Genomic DNA, 14,492 nt, shown 5'->3' with positions numbered 1-14,492 from the left:
ATTGTTGAGTTTTATCAAATGCCTTTCAGCATCAATTAAAATGATCATATGATTTTTGTCCTTCATTGTGTTGATACGATTTATCACATTGAATGATGTGTGTATACTGAACCATCCTTGCATCCTTATGATAAATCCTACTTGGTCGTGATGAATAATCCTTTTAATGTGTTGTTGAATTCAGTTTGCTAGTATTTTGTTGAGGATTTTTGCATCAATATTAATCAGAGATATTGACCTATTGTTTTCTTTTTCTGATGTGTCTTTGTCTGGTTTTGATATAATGGTTAATATTGGCCATTTTTGGAGTAGTTTGAGTAGGATTGGTATTAGTTCTTCTTTAAAGGTTTGGTAACATTTAGCAGTGAAGCCATCAGGTCCTGGGGCTTTTCTTTGATGGGAGACTTTTTATTATGACTTCAATCTCATTACTTGTCATAGGTCTTATTCAGGTTTTGGATTTCTTCATGGTTTAATCTTGGTAGGTTATATGCATCTAGGAATTTATCAATTTCTTCCAGGTTTTCCAATTTATTGGCATATATTTGCTTGTAGTAGTCTCTAACAATCCTTTGAATTTCTGCAGTATCTGTTGTAATGTCCCCTTTTACATCTGGGATTTTATTTATTTGGGTTTTCTCTCTTTTTATTCTTAGTGTGGCTGAAGATTTGTTGATTTTGTTGCCAAAAAGCAACTTTTAGATTAATTAATCTTTTGTATTGCTTTCTTCATTTTAATTTCATTTATTTCTGCTCTGATCTTTATTATTTCTTTTCTTCTACTAATTTTGGGTTTGGTTTACACTTGCTTTTCTAGTTTTTAAGATGGGTTAGGTTGTGGTTTTTTTTTTTTTTTAAGTTCTTCTACTTTCTGATGTAGGCACTTATAGTTCTAAACTTTCCTCTTTTAGTGCTTTTACTGTATCCCACAAGGTTTGGTATGTTGTGCTTTCATTAACATTTGTGTCAGGAAATTTTTAAATTTCCTTCTTAATCTCTTTGTTGACCCACTGGTCATCCGGGAGCATATTGTTTCATTTCTGTGTGTTTCTATAGTTTCCAAAATTCTTCTTGTTATTGATTTCTAGTTTTATTCCATTGTGGTCAGAGCAGATACTTGACATAATTTCAATTAAAAAAAATTTTAAGCTTCTTTTGTTAGCTAACATATGATCTAACCTTGAGAATGATCCATGTGCTGAGGGGAAGAATGTGTATTCTGCAGCTGTTTAATGAAACGTCCTGTAAATATCTATTAGTTCTATTGGTTCTATAGTACAGATTAAGTCCAATGTTTCTTTGCTGATTTTCTCTCAGGAAGATATGTCCAGTGCTGCTAGTGGGGTGTTGAAATCTCCAGCTATTATTGTTGGAGTCTATCCCTATAAATCTAGTTATATATATATATAAATATATACCCTCGGTGTGTGGTGCATATATGTTTAGAATTGTTATATCCTCTTGCTAAACTGATCCCTTTATCATTATATAATGACCTTCCTTATCTCTCTGTTTTTTTTTTTTTTTTTTAGAAATCTATTTTTTCTAAGTATGGGTACTCCCGTTCCTTTTTTGGTTTCCATTTGGATGGAATATTTTTTTCCATCTTTTCATTTTCAGTGTATTTATGTCTTTATAGGTGAAGTGTGCTTCTTACGTGCAATAGACTACTGAGGCTTTTTTTTTTTTTTTTTTTTGAGATGGAATTTTGCTCTTGTTGCCTAGACTGGAGTGCAATGGTGTGCTCTCAGCTCACTGCAACCTCTGCCTCCCGTGTTCAAGCTATTCTCCTGCCTCAGCCTCCCGAGTAGCTGGGATTATAGGCATGTGCCACCATGCCTGGCAAATTTTGTATTTTTAGTAGAGACAGGATTTCTCCATGTTGGTTAGGCTGGTCTCAAACTCCCGACCTCAGCTGATCTGCCTGACTTGGCCTCCCAAAGTGCTGGGATTATAGGCATGAGCCACCGCACCTGGTCAAGGCCTCTTTTTTAAATCCATTTAGCCAGTCTCTGTGTTTTGGTTGGAGAATTTAGTCCATTTATATTCCATGTTATTATTGATAGGTAAGGATTTAATACTGTCAGTTTCTTATTTATTTTCTGGTTGTTTTGTGGTCTTCTCTTGATTACTTCCTTCTTTTCTGTCTTCCTTTTTATGAAAGTGATTTTCTTTGGTGGATATTTTAATTTGTTGCTTTTTATTTTTCGTGTAACTGTTGTAGTTTTTTGTTTTAATTTAAATACCATGAGACTTGCAAATAACATCTTTTTTTTTTTTGAGATGGAGTTTCTCTCTTGTTGCCCTAGTTGGAGTGCAGTGGTGCGATCTTAGATAACTGCAACCTCTGTCTCCCAGGTTCAAGCAATTCTCCTGCCTCAGCCTCCCGAGTAGCTGGGATTACAGGCACCCACCATCAGACCTGGCTAATTTTTTGTATTTTTAGTAGAGACAGGGTTTCACTATGTTGGCCAGGCTGGTCTTGAACTCCTGACCTCAGGTGATCCACCCCCCTCGCCCTCCCAACCGGGATTACAGACGTGAGCCACTGCACCTGGCCTCAAATGACATCTTATAACCCATTATCTTAAGCTGATGACAACATAACTCCAATTGCAAAAACAATCAAACTAACAAGCAAAGAGAAAACTAATAAAAACTCTATACTTTATCTCCCCACTTTTTTTTAATTTTCCATTTCTATTATACTGTATATGTCTTGAGAAGTTTCTGTACTTACTATTTTTGATAGGTTCATGTCTTAGTCTTCCTGCTCATCATATGAGTAGTTTGTACACAATAATTAGTGTTATGATATCCTGTAGTTGTCTGTGTATTTACTATTACCATTGAGTTAGGTACCTTCAATGATTTATTTCTCGTTAATATCCTTCTCTTTCATATTGAAGAGCTCTCTTTAGCATTTCTTGTAGGACAGGTCTGGTATTGGTGAAATCCCTAGCCTTCTCTTGTCTGATAAAGTCTTTATTTCTTTTTTAGGTTTGAATGATACTTTTGTTGGATATAATTTTCTAGGACAAAAGTTTTTTTCCTTCAGCACTTTACACATGTCATGGTTCTCTCTCCTGGACTGTAAGTTTTTCACTGAGAAGTCTATTACCAGATGTATTGGAGCTGCATTGTATGTTATTTGTCTCTTTCCTCTTACCACTTTTTGGATCCTTTTGTTATCGTTCACCATTGGGAATCTGATTATTAAATGCCTTCAGGTAGTCTTACTTAGGTTAAATCTGCTTGGTGTTCTAAAACTTTATTGTACTTGAATATTGATACTGCTCTCTAGGTTTAAAAAGTTCTCTGTTATTATCTCTTTGAGTAAACTTTCTACCCTGATCTCTCTACCTCCTCTTTAAGCCTAATAACTCTTAGTTTTGCACTTTTGAGGGCATTTTCTAGATCTTGCAGGTATGCTTCTTTCTTTTTTATTCTTTTTTCTGTCTCTTCTGCCTGCATATTTTCAAATAGCCAGTCTTCAAGCTCACTAATTCTTCCTTCTGCTTGATCCATTTTGCTGTTGAGAGACTATAATGCATTCTTCAATTTGTCATTTGATTTTTCAGCTCCAGAATTTCTACTTGATTTTTAAAAAATTATTTGAATCTCTGTTAAATTTATCTGATAGGATTTTGAATTCCTTCTCTGTGTTATCTTGAATTTCACTGAGCTTCCTCAAAACAGCTATTTTGAATTCTTTGTCTGAAAGGTCAGAGGACATATTTGTGTCACTCTGGGATTGGTCATGGTGACTTTTTTGTTTCATTTGGTAAAGTCATGCTTTCCTGGATGGTCTTGATGCTTGTGGATGTTTGTCAATGTCTGAGCATTGGAGAGTTAGGTATTTATTCGTATCTTCAGAGTCTGAGTTTGTTTATACTCATCCTTCTCAAGAAAGTTTTCCAAGTATTCAAAGAGAATTGTGCTTTGATTTAAGTCTTTCGTCACTGTCACCAATCTGCATGAGGGGTCACCCCAAATCCCGTAATACTGTGACTCTTGTAGACTCATCAAAGTACCACCTTGGTGGCCTTCAGTAAGATCAGGTAGAATTTCCTGGATTATACCAGGCAGAGTCTCTTGTTCTCTTCCCTTGATTTCCTCCAAACAAATGGAGTCTCTCTTTCTATGCTCTAAAATTTGGAGAGTGGTGATTCATGCACTCCCATTGGCCAGCACCACTGGGACTGTGCTGGGTCACAACTGAAGCTAGCACAGTACTGGGTCTTGCCAGAAGCCCATGGTGACTACTGCCCAGCTATGGCTGATGTTTATTCAAGGCCCAAGAAGGGCTTTTTAGTCAGCAGATGGTGAATCCTGCCAGTCCTGTGTCTTCCTCGTATGGGCAACAGGTTCCCTTCTGACCCAGGATGGCTCTAGAAATGTCATCTGAGAGCCAGGGCCTGAAAGAGGGGATTCAAGATTCTGATTGGTGCTTAATTTTACTGTGGCTGAGCTGGTATCCAAGTTGCCAAAGTTCTCTTTACTTTCCCATCTCTTCTCCTCAAGCAGAAAGAGTCTCTCCTCGCTCTGTGAGCTGTGCTGCCTGAGGTTGGGGGATAGGTGGCACAAGCACTCCTTTAGACACCCTAGCTGGTATCTCACTGGGTCACCTGCACCCCAAGTCTACTGGCTCCAAGCCCAACACAGCACCAAGACCTCCCAGGAATTGCAGTCCTTGTGGCCTAGACTGCCTTTCAGGTTTATTTAGGACCTGGAGCACTTTAGCCTGCAGTGATGGGACTTGTTGGAACTCAGGTTCTGACCATTTGGGGTGAACTATTCCCCGCTGGCTGGGGCTGGTCTAAATCCTCCCTGTTTGGATGCTGGTTGAATTCTTCCCCATGTTGCTTTTCACTATGTGCAGCATTGACTTGAAATGCAAAACCCCACGGTCATTTCACTCTCCCTTCCCCAAGCACACAGATTTTCTCTCCATGCCACGCAGGGCTACCGGGGAAGGGAGAGGGGTGACATTGGCAATTCAAGACTGCCTTTCTTATCCTCCTCAGTGCCTTTTTCTTTGATATGATGTTAAAATCAGGTACTGGGATTGCTCACCTGATTTTTGCTTCTTTTGAAGGTACTTACTAGTGTGGATATTTGCTCAATTTTATGTTCCTGTTGGGGGGACAATTTGGAGGCTTCTCTTTGGCCATCTTGCTCCATCCTCCTCCCCCGTTACAAATTTCCAGTTTTGGCACTCATATTATGAGGCTGTGAAAAGTTCTGTGGTTAAAAATCCACTTTGATTAACCTGATATTTTCAAATTAATGTGATCATAGAATCATATTTTAATATGACACAACTTCCCGTGGGCCTACTGGGAAATCTACTAAAAATAAATAATTAGAGGATTCCATCTTCTAATCCTGGCATTTGGTGCAACATCCAGAACTATAATTCTGACTTGACTGAAATTAAATAGTTGATGAGAATACTTGGACTAAGAATTAAAACATAAAATATTGTAGCCATACCTGTTTCCTATTCTAGCTCAGAGAATGTAGCTGTAGTCAATTGTATCTCTGAAAGATTTCTAAAAAATATCACCTGCCACCCCCAAAATGGAAACATTGTAATAATCTATGTTCATTGTATGTCAAGTGTGGATAAACTGAATCCCTGGGGTGCTCCATGCCACAGGTGGACTTCTTTTATTTTTTAGGGGGGCAGGGTGGTATAAATTGTAATTTTTTGTTTTTTGAGACAGAGTCTTGCTCTGTTGCCTAGACTGGAGTGCAGTGGTGCAATCTCGGCTCACTGCAACCTCCACCTCCCAGGTTCAAGCGATTCTCCTGCCTTAGCCTCCTGAGTAGCTGGGATTACAGGCATGCACCACCATGCCCACCTAAGTTTTTTTGTATTTTTAGTAGAGATGGGATTTCACCATGTTGGTCAGGCTGGTCTTGAACGCCTGACCTTGTGATCTGCCCGCCTCAGCCTCCCAAATATACAACTTGGAAAGGATTTGAGGCAAATTGTGCCATAAGCAGATTGTCTTTAAGTGGCTAAACAAAGTTTTAAAAGCAAGTAAAGAAATGGTTCTGGTACAGTACCAGCAGTACAAAAAAAGGGTGTACAAGTACCTGGATAATACACCCACTTTGCAATAGTGCAGCTTTTAAGTACATATTGTTGACTACCCATAGTTCACACAGCGTTACAACTCCACACTTCAACAACAACATGCTGACAGTTCCTAAAGAAGACTACTTTAAAAAAAGGCATAACTCAGATGTTCCCTCATTTGACCAACTCCATGTAAGTTTAGATGTGCAGAAGGGTTTAGATATATCCAGAGTAAGCCACATGTAACGTGTTACTTGATCAATTTTCTAAAAGAAGGTTTCAGGACAATGACAGTAAGATAAGGGAAGAAAACATGGAGGAATGAAGTCCTAATTACTATACATGCATTTTTTTTTACAGTAGGGAGAAACCTTTTACAGATAAGTTACAATCAAGGAAAAGGCAAATAAACAATTCTGTACAAGAAATTTAACACATTTGTACAAGGTCTTCACTTTGCTTTCATCATTTGTACAAACTCTTTATAGTTTACTTGACCATTGCCATCAATATCTGCTTCCCTGATCATTTCATCAACTTCTTCATCTGTTAACTTCTCTCCAAGGTTTGTCATCACATGAGAAAGTTCTGCAGCACTAATATAGCCATTGCCAACCTTATCAAACACATGGAATGCTTCTCTGATTTCTTCTTCACTGTCTGTGTCTTTCATTTTTCTTGCCATCTTTGTCAGAAATTCAGGGAAGTCAATTGTGCCATTACCATCAGCATCTACTTCATTAATCACGTCCTGTAACTCTGCTTCTGTGGGATTCTGTACAAGGGACCTCACTACAGCTCCCAATTCCTTTGTTGTTATAGTTCCATCACTGTCTTTGTCAAGTAGTGAAAAAGCTTCTTTGAATTCTGCAGTCTGCTCTTCAGTCAGTTGGTCAGCCATGCTACAAGTGCTACCGGTTTCGGAGACTCAACCACACGGACACTCGGCTCGCTCATTCCACTGGGACTAATTCTCCACAGGTGGACTTCTAAAGATACATGCAAAACTCTACTTCTAGGAATATATCCTATAGATATATTCACATGTAAAAAATGATATGTGCACTTTTATTATAGTGCTTATTTGTAGTAAAGAATGAAAACAAAGGATCATCAGTAGAAAGCCAATTTTTAAAGTATGATATATCCTCTGGTTGTTATTAGAGATGTTCAAATATTTTCAGCATTTCCTGGTTCCATTTTGGTTATAGGTGGCCATGTGACCTCTTTGTCCAATGTTGTAAACAAAAATGACATCTGCCACTTTTAGACTAAATTATTTCATTTCAGTGATTCTTTCTACAGTTCTCTTTCCTACTGCCAAAGTGACCAGATAGAGCCAGATACATTTGTCTGGGTTCCCTAGTAGTGTAGACATGAAATAGAACTTCTGGTCAACTCATGATAAACATGTAGCAGGAGCTAGAAATAAAACTTTGTGGGTTGGGCACAGTGGCTCACGTCTGTAATCCCCACACTTTGGGAGGCCAAGGCGGGCGGATCATGAGGTCAGGAGATAGAGACCATCCTGGCTAACACAGTGAAACCCCGTCTCTACTAAAATATAAAAAATTAGCGGGGCGTGGTGGTGGGCGCCTGTAGTCCCAGCTACTCGGGAGGCTGAGGCAGGAGAATGGCGTGAACCCGGGAGGCGGAGCTTGCAGTGAGCTGAGATCGTGCCACTTCTCTCCAGCCTGGGCGACAGAGCGAGACTCCGTCTCAAAAAAAACAAAACAAAAAAACAACTTTGTGGTTTTAAGCCACTGAGATTTGAGGATTGTTTGTGACTAGAACATATCCTAGGCTATGCTAACATTTAGTTGAATATGAAGCAAGTTTTTTAAAAAAAGTAAACTGTTTATTATGGAGGGATGTCCAATATATATTTTCAAATACCTATTTTTAAGTGGAAAAGTAAAGGTCCAGAACAGTATATATAGTATAAAATATTTGTGTGTGGGGGTGTGTGTGTGTGCTGTGTCTGTTATATATAACATAGAACATCTCTGGAAATATACCCAAGACCCTGGAAATTTTGTCTGTAAGGAAAAGTACTTGATGGAAAACAAACATTGGAGAAGACCTTTTATTGTATACTTACCTGCATTTTTAATTGTGCGAAAATATGTATTAAAAATTATATTTAGGGAAATATATGTAAAGATTTTATATGAATCCTTCATTAGAAAAACCAAGTTTTACGGCCCCCTCTAAATGCCAGTTTGGCAAAGGTGACATTGAAGTGGGATTTTTTTGTGCCTCTGATTTGAAATTTTATCACTATTGTTATATTACTCAGGTCAAATCATAAGTAAAGACTAGGAATTAAAAGGAAAGAAAGGCATTAGCTATCTTTTTGGAAAGAAAGTCTGCAAGTACTAATTGATTCAAAATTGCTATTTAAATGTAAATACATGTGTTCTCTGTCCATTATAAAGATGTTATAAAGTTGTTCAAGTTATTCTCTTATATTCCCAAATCTCTATTGTATCTTTAGCCATTCCATTTCATTTTTAACAATTTTCATTTGTACTTTTCTTTATTTCCCTTTAAACAGTATAGTTAGAGGTTTATCTTTATTTTTTGTTTGTCTTTTCAAAGAAACATATATCACTTTTATTCGCCTATTGTTTCATTGTTTCTGTTTCATTAATTTCTACCTTTTTTTTTCTTTTTTCTTTTTCTTTTCTTTTCTTTTTTTTTTTTTTTTTTGAGATGGAGTCTTACTCTGTCATCCAGGCTGGACTACAGTGGCGCAATCTCGGCTCACTGCAACCTCTACCTCCCGAGTTCAAGCGATTCTCCCACCTCGGTCTCCTGAGCAGCTGGGATTACACACACTTGCTATCATGATCAGCTAATTTTTCTATTTTTTGTAGAGACAGGGTTTCACCGTGTGGGCCGGGCTGGTCTTGAACTCCTGACCTCAGGTGATCCACCCGCCTTGGCCTCCCGAAGTGTTGGGATTACAGGCATGAACTACTGTGCCTGGTCAATTTCTGCCCTTGTATTATCTCCTTCTCTCTGCTTTTAAAAAAGATTTTCTCTGATGTTCTTTTTCCAATTCCTCACAAAGGATGGGAACTTACTGTTTTTAATTTACTTATTTGGATGTGATTTTTTATGATCTTTATTTTGACACAATTTAAAACACAGGCAAGTTCCAAACATAGTATATATAACTTTTCCATAGACTTTACCCAAATGCACCAATTATTTACTTTTGCCCTGTTTGCTTTATCATTTGCAGTCCCCCTCTGTCCACATATATGCACATATTTATGTGTGTGTGCTTGCTTGTGTGTGTGTGTACTTAACTAATTTTTGGTCAGCTTGATCTATCAGTTTTTGAGACAGATGTGTTAAAATTTCACACTATTGTGTGGTTTTATTCATTTTTTTCTTATAATTCTAATGGTTTTGCAGAGTAGTATATTATCAGGTGCATAGAATTTCTGTATTGTTACATGCTTTTTATGAATGTTGCCTTAAATCCTATTTTGAATTATAATAATATCATTTCACTAGGTTTTTTGGTGACTATTTCACTATTATGTCTTGTTTTTATCCCTTTATATTCAACTTTTCTATGTTGTTTTGTTTTAGGATGTCACTTATAAGCAGCATACAGCTAGACTTTGTTTTTTAAATCCAGTTTTGTACTCTCTTTTATAGATGTGCTAAACCCTTTATTTGACCAAGAAAATATCATATGTTATAAACTTTACCATAAATCTGGTGACAGATGAAGAAGGAGAAACAAATGTGACTATTCAACTCTGGGATACTGAAGGTAGGCAAGAAAGACTCATTGAAGAAATCAAGAATGGGAAAGTCAAAGTGCTCAAACAAAAGGACAGTCTTCTCCAGGCATCAATGCCTATTGATAGGAATATCCTAATGCTTATATTACCACTAATACTATTGAACAAATCTATATTTAGTTGTAAGATTGAATTACAGGTGTTTCAAACAGCATGGAAGAGAGCTTTGCCAGTAATTCTTGGGAAAGTTAACACAGTTTTTTGTTGTTGTTGTTTGTTTGTTTAACGCCATTTTGTGGATTTCTTTTGTCTCAGATTGTGGCATTGCCTGAGGCACAAGCTTTTGGATTTGTAATGAACTGCACGTGCCCAGGAGGTGTGGGGGCTATCTCTTTGCTCTACTTCTACATGGAACTTTCATGCTGGCCATTTTGATGACTTACACACTAACATTATTGCCCCTGATCACGATGCCTGTCAATTTTATATATACAGTAATATATTAGGGTTGTCAGGTACATTTCATATCCCTGTTTCTAAAATTGTGTCAACACTCCTTTTCATACTTTATCAGTATCAGTTGAAATAGTCATCAAGCGTAGAATACCTGAAAGAGCAAACTTCTTAGAATAATTAGACCTCTGAGTTTTCTTTTAATGTTCATAGGGATTTATTTGACTTTCAGAGTTCGATTAATGTTTCTAAAAACAGATAACCTAGAAGTGCTTTTGTTGAGTCTCTTAGTTCCTGCTTCACATTTCTCATTTGGGCACATTTTTGCTAAAGTTTGTATGCTGTGTCTTCTTGACTGTTGCTATTGACAGTTGGTTGTTAAATAGTTTCTTAGCCCTTGCCATTATTCAGCTGTCTTTTCCAAGTCCAAGGCAAACTTAGCCTCTGTGGCTCCTTTTACAGGAGCCATGTGTTCTGGATGTGAAATGTTACTGTTCCTTTTGGTCTTACAAGGCTAAGAAAAGCTGTACCCTTATCTTAGAAGATAAGAGAAAAAGAAATTGCCAAGCCTAACAATTAAAGCATTGCTGAATTCCTACTCATGCACTGTGGGAGAGTCAAAGAATAACTAAAATGATGTCCATTCATAATCCACTTATGATCTAATAAAAACGTTGACATGGGGTGAGGAAGAATACATGTGTGTATATACTCAACACCATAAATGTTAAGCATCCAATGAGTGCTTCCAACAGTAGAATGCTACACAGGGGATCAGAGGAAGGAGGTAACTTTTCAGTTCTGTTGGTTTGAGAATGTTTTATGGAGTACAATGTGAATATGATATTATTTTGGTAGCAAAATGTAAGATCTTATTAGCTATCCTGGACACTCCACCCCTGACCAGCTGCCATGGTGTATATATAATTATATTAGGTGAGAGTCCACTTAAATCATTAACTATTAACTGAGAATATCTTGGCATGTAGAAACAAAAACTTGTTTTAATGAAGAGAGAGGTCATTTAAAAGAAGTCAACTCCAAAGACTAAGTGCAGTTGGCAAGATGCCTGTGATTTCCGGGGAGGGAAATTGCCCACTCATTTCTGTGGTGGACTCTCTTTATTATGCAAATACAGGGCAAGTAAGCACTGTCATCCTTGCCTTTGGGAAAGGATAACAGACCTTCTTGTGGCTTCACAAAGGCCACCCTTCCCTAGAACTCTCTTGTGTACACTCAGCTGTCTGGGGAGGTGTCAGGGGCATTGGATCTCACCTGCCTTTCATTCTGAGGTTCAGCGTAATTACAACCTCTCTCATAGATGGGAGTCAGCTGACAAGAAAGGATACCAAAGGCCTCCAAGAGAGAACTTCCCTTAGGGAAGGTCGGAAGAGTGAGGAGCTGGACAGCATGCCAGGAAGCAGAGTTTGTGCTGCTGGTCCCTGCCCCCGATGACACCTGGGCATAGCAGATGTTCTTAGGGTTAGGAACAGTGGCTGCAGATTGGACCAGAGTTTTAAACATTGCCCCTTTGGGAACTCAGGTGTAACGCATCCTGTACTGAGGTCTCTGCAGCTTTCTGAACTACTTTCACAACATTGGACCAAAGATCCCTTGGATTTGTGAGACCAGTTTGCAGCTTTGCCACAATTGAATCTGAACACTGAGACTTCCCTGTGTACCGGCAGATTTTGCATTTCACTTTCTTTCTTTTTTTTTGTTTTTGTTTTTGAGACGGAGTCTCGCTCTGTCGCCCAGGCTGGAGTGCAGTGGCTGGATCTCGGCTCACTGGAAGCTCCGCCTCCCGGGTTCACGCCATTCTCCTGCCTCAGCCTCCCGAGTAGCTGGGACTACAGGTGCTGCCACCACACCTGGCTAATTTTTTGTATTTTTAGTAGAGACGGGGTTTCACCATGTTAGCCAGGATGGTCTCGATCTCCTGACCTCGTGATCCGCCGGTCTCGGCCTCCCAAAATGCTAGGATTGCAGGCTTGAGCCACCGCGCCCGGCCTCATTTCACTTTCAGCAGGCATTTGGAAGCAGAATGGCCTCTTTGGACTGAAAAAAATCTAGGTTACTTTAGAACAATTGTGAGGCAGATGCTAAGGTCTCTAGAAAAAAAACTAGGCTTCTTGCTCACCTGACACAGGTAGCTTGAGATGTTATCATTCGAAGGAATAAGATAGGTAATATTTAATCTCTCTTGCTTCAAATTGGTTATACTGATTATAGCAGCTTTGCCAAATCAGTGGGACCACATTCATTTAAAAAGGTTAAAAGATGATGGATGACATTTCTGCAAAAGCCTGGAAAATTTTATTTAGTTATGAATTAACACTTGTCATCATGCAGTTGGCAAGATTTTTAAGATGATTGACAATGAAGAACGAAATAGCTAGTTTCTGAAGGCTTGTCTTTAAAAAATAAAAAAAATCATTTAATAGGCAAATAGAGATATCCAAACCAGATACCTAAGGCATCATTCTTTAGACAATTAAGACAAGTTTCTTGCTCTTTGTGGGGTGTGGGAATTGGGTCCACAGTTCACATCATTCATCTCTGGGAAGTGTTTCATTGGCAACATGATTGTGACAACATCTTGTTCTTTGATTAAATGCAGAAAAACAATCACTTCCTAAGTAAGGAGCCAAATAGCTCACTTTTCTGGTCCTGCTGTGGCTGGGACATATTATATCTGTGCAACAGTTTTTGCGTGATGATGATGTATGTACCATGATGCTGCCCCTTCAAGAAGAGGAAACATTTTAAGGACCATAAACTAGTCCTTGTACCTCATATAATGCTACCTCCTTGTGCCGTACATTTGCTGCATGCAGACTTTTGTAGGACCAAAGGGAAAATTTCCCCTTTGTTCTCTGAATGTTTGCTGAAAATCAACTGACAAAAGAAAGATTAATTGGAGAGAAGGATACAAATTTATTTGATCATAGTTTTAAGTGACATGGGAGCCTTCAGAATGAAGACCCAAGATACAGGGGAACAGTCCATTTTTATGTTTAGGTTCAAGCAAAATATACCCAGCTGCGCAGAAACAGGATTGGACCAAAACTATATAATGTAATGCTAATAGACTGAGTGGGGAAACCCAGCAAAGCCTGTCTGTCCAGATTTTGTTTGGCCTCTCCCTGGTGCATTCCTTCCTTCTGTGCATTGGGCAAGACCCTCTCTGGAATGAGGGTCTTGAGACCTACAATCAGAAGAAGTGGGTTGGATAATTTCTTTATGGTCTGTTTTTACACAAAAAGTTGTGGGGATTAGAATAATATTTTTGAGTTTCTAGGACCTGCCTTGGGGAAGAAGAATTCCAGTTTCTAAGGCAAGCCTTGAGGGAGAATGTGGGGCCAGAGACAGGAAAGCAAGAGTGGTCAAATCACTTTTTTTCTGTGAGGCTGCTTCTGAGGCCTTCATTTTGGGGTGTCGTTTTCTGAGCCCCAACACTTTGGAGTCAGTGTGTTTCACTGCTCTGCTTTTGCTGTGTGACCGGTGACCTGTGGAGGAAAAATCATTTACCTTCTCTGAGCCTCAGTTTCTTCATCTGTGTGATGAAGGTAATTATACATACCTCAGGCAATATTTAACAAAAATAATGCATATAAAAACACAATTGCTGAAAGCATAGTAAGTCCTCGATAGGTGGTATCTAAATACATCATTGAGGAAAAGGGCAGTTAGTTCTGGCAACTGATTTTTTTTTTTTTTTTTTAAGTACTATAAGTTTACCACGTATTGCTTTGGCAAATAAAAGCTGCTCAACCGAAGTTATATCTCCAATTTGTGTTTTGTCAAAATGTTATTATGGAAAAATGAGAGAAAGGGTAAAGAAAGAGAAATGGGAAAAGGTGTGTGAATGGAAGAGTAAAGAAGAAAAGAGAAAAAGAAAGAGGAATTGAATTTTAAAAAGATTTAGAGAAGAAAGGACAAGCAGAAGAAAAGAAGTTAGAAGAACCAGAACTGAGAAAGAAAAGGCCGGATCTGAGTCTCCTGAGCTGGTGAAGACCTGGGCCAGGCCTGGCAGAGCCTCGCAGGGCGCAGCTCGGGGCGGGGCCCAGCAAAGCAACCATGCCCCCTCATTGATGGGCTTACGAAGCGGGGACCTTTTGGTCCCGGGCAGCCCCTCTGCCTCCCAAAGCACTGAGGCACCCAGCTAGCAGGACGCCCTTCGACTC

General features: G+C 38.8%; 2 pseudogenes; one reads left to right on the top strand and one right to left on the bottom strand.

Moving 5' to 3' along the window:
* Positions 1 to 6,214: 6,214 nt before the first annotated feature.
* LOC706351 (calmodulin pseudogene) lies at positions 6,215 to 6,989 on the bottom strand (annotated as a pseudogene).
* A 1,269-nt stretch (positions 6,990 to 8,258) lies between these two features.
* Positions 8,259 to 10,999, top strand: LOC100425268 (sodium/bile acid cotransporter 5-like; annotated as a pseudogene).
* The last annotated feature ends 3,493 nt before the right edge of the window (positions 11,000 to 14,492 follow it).

This window comes from Macaca mulatta, chromosome 8 (genome assembly GCF_049350105.2).
Source record: "Macaca mulatta isolate MMU2019108-1 chromosome 8, T2T-MMU8v2.0, whole genome shotgun sequence".
NCBI lineage: Eukaryota > Metazoa > Chordata > Mammalia > Primates > Cercopithecidae > Macaca > Macaca mulatta.
Note: the sequence above shows the minus strand (reverse complement) of the source record. Positions and strands in the feature narration are given on the sequence as shown.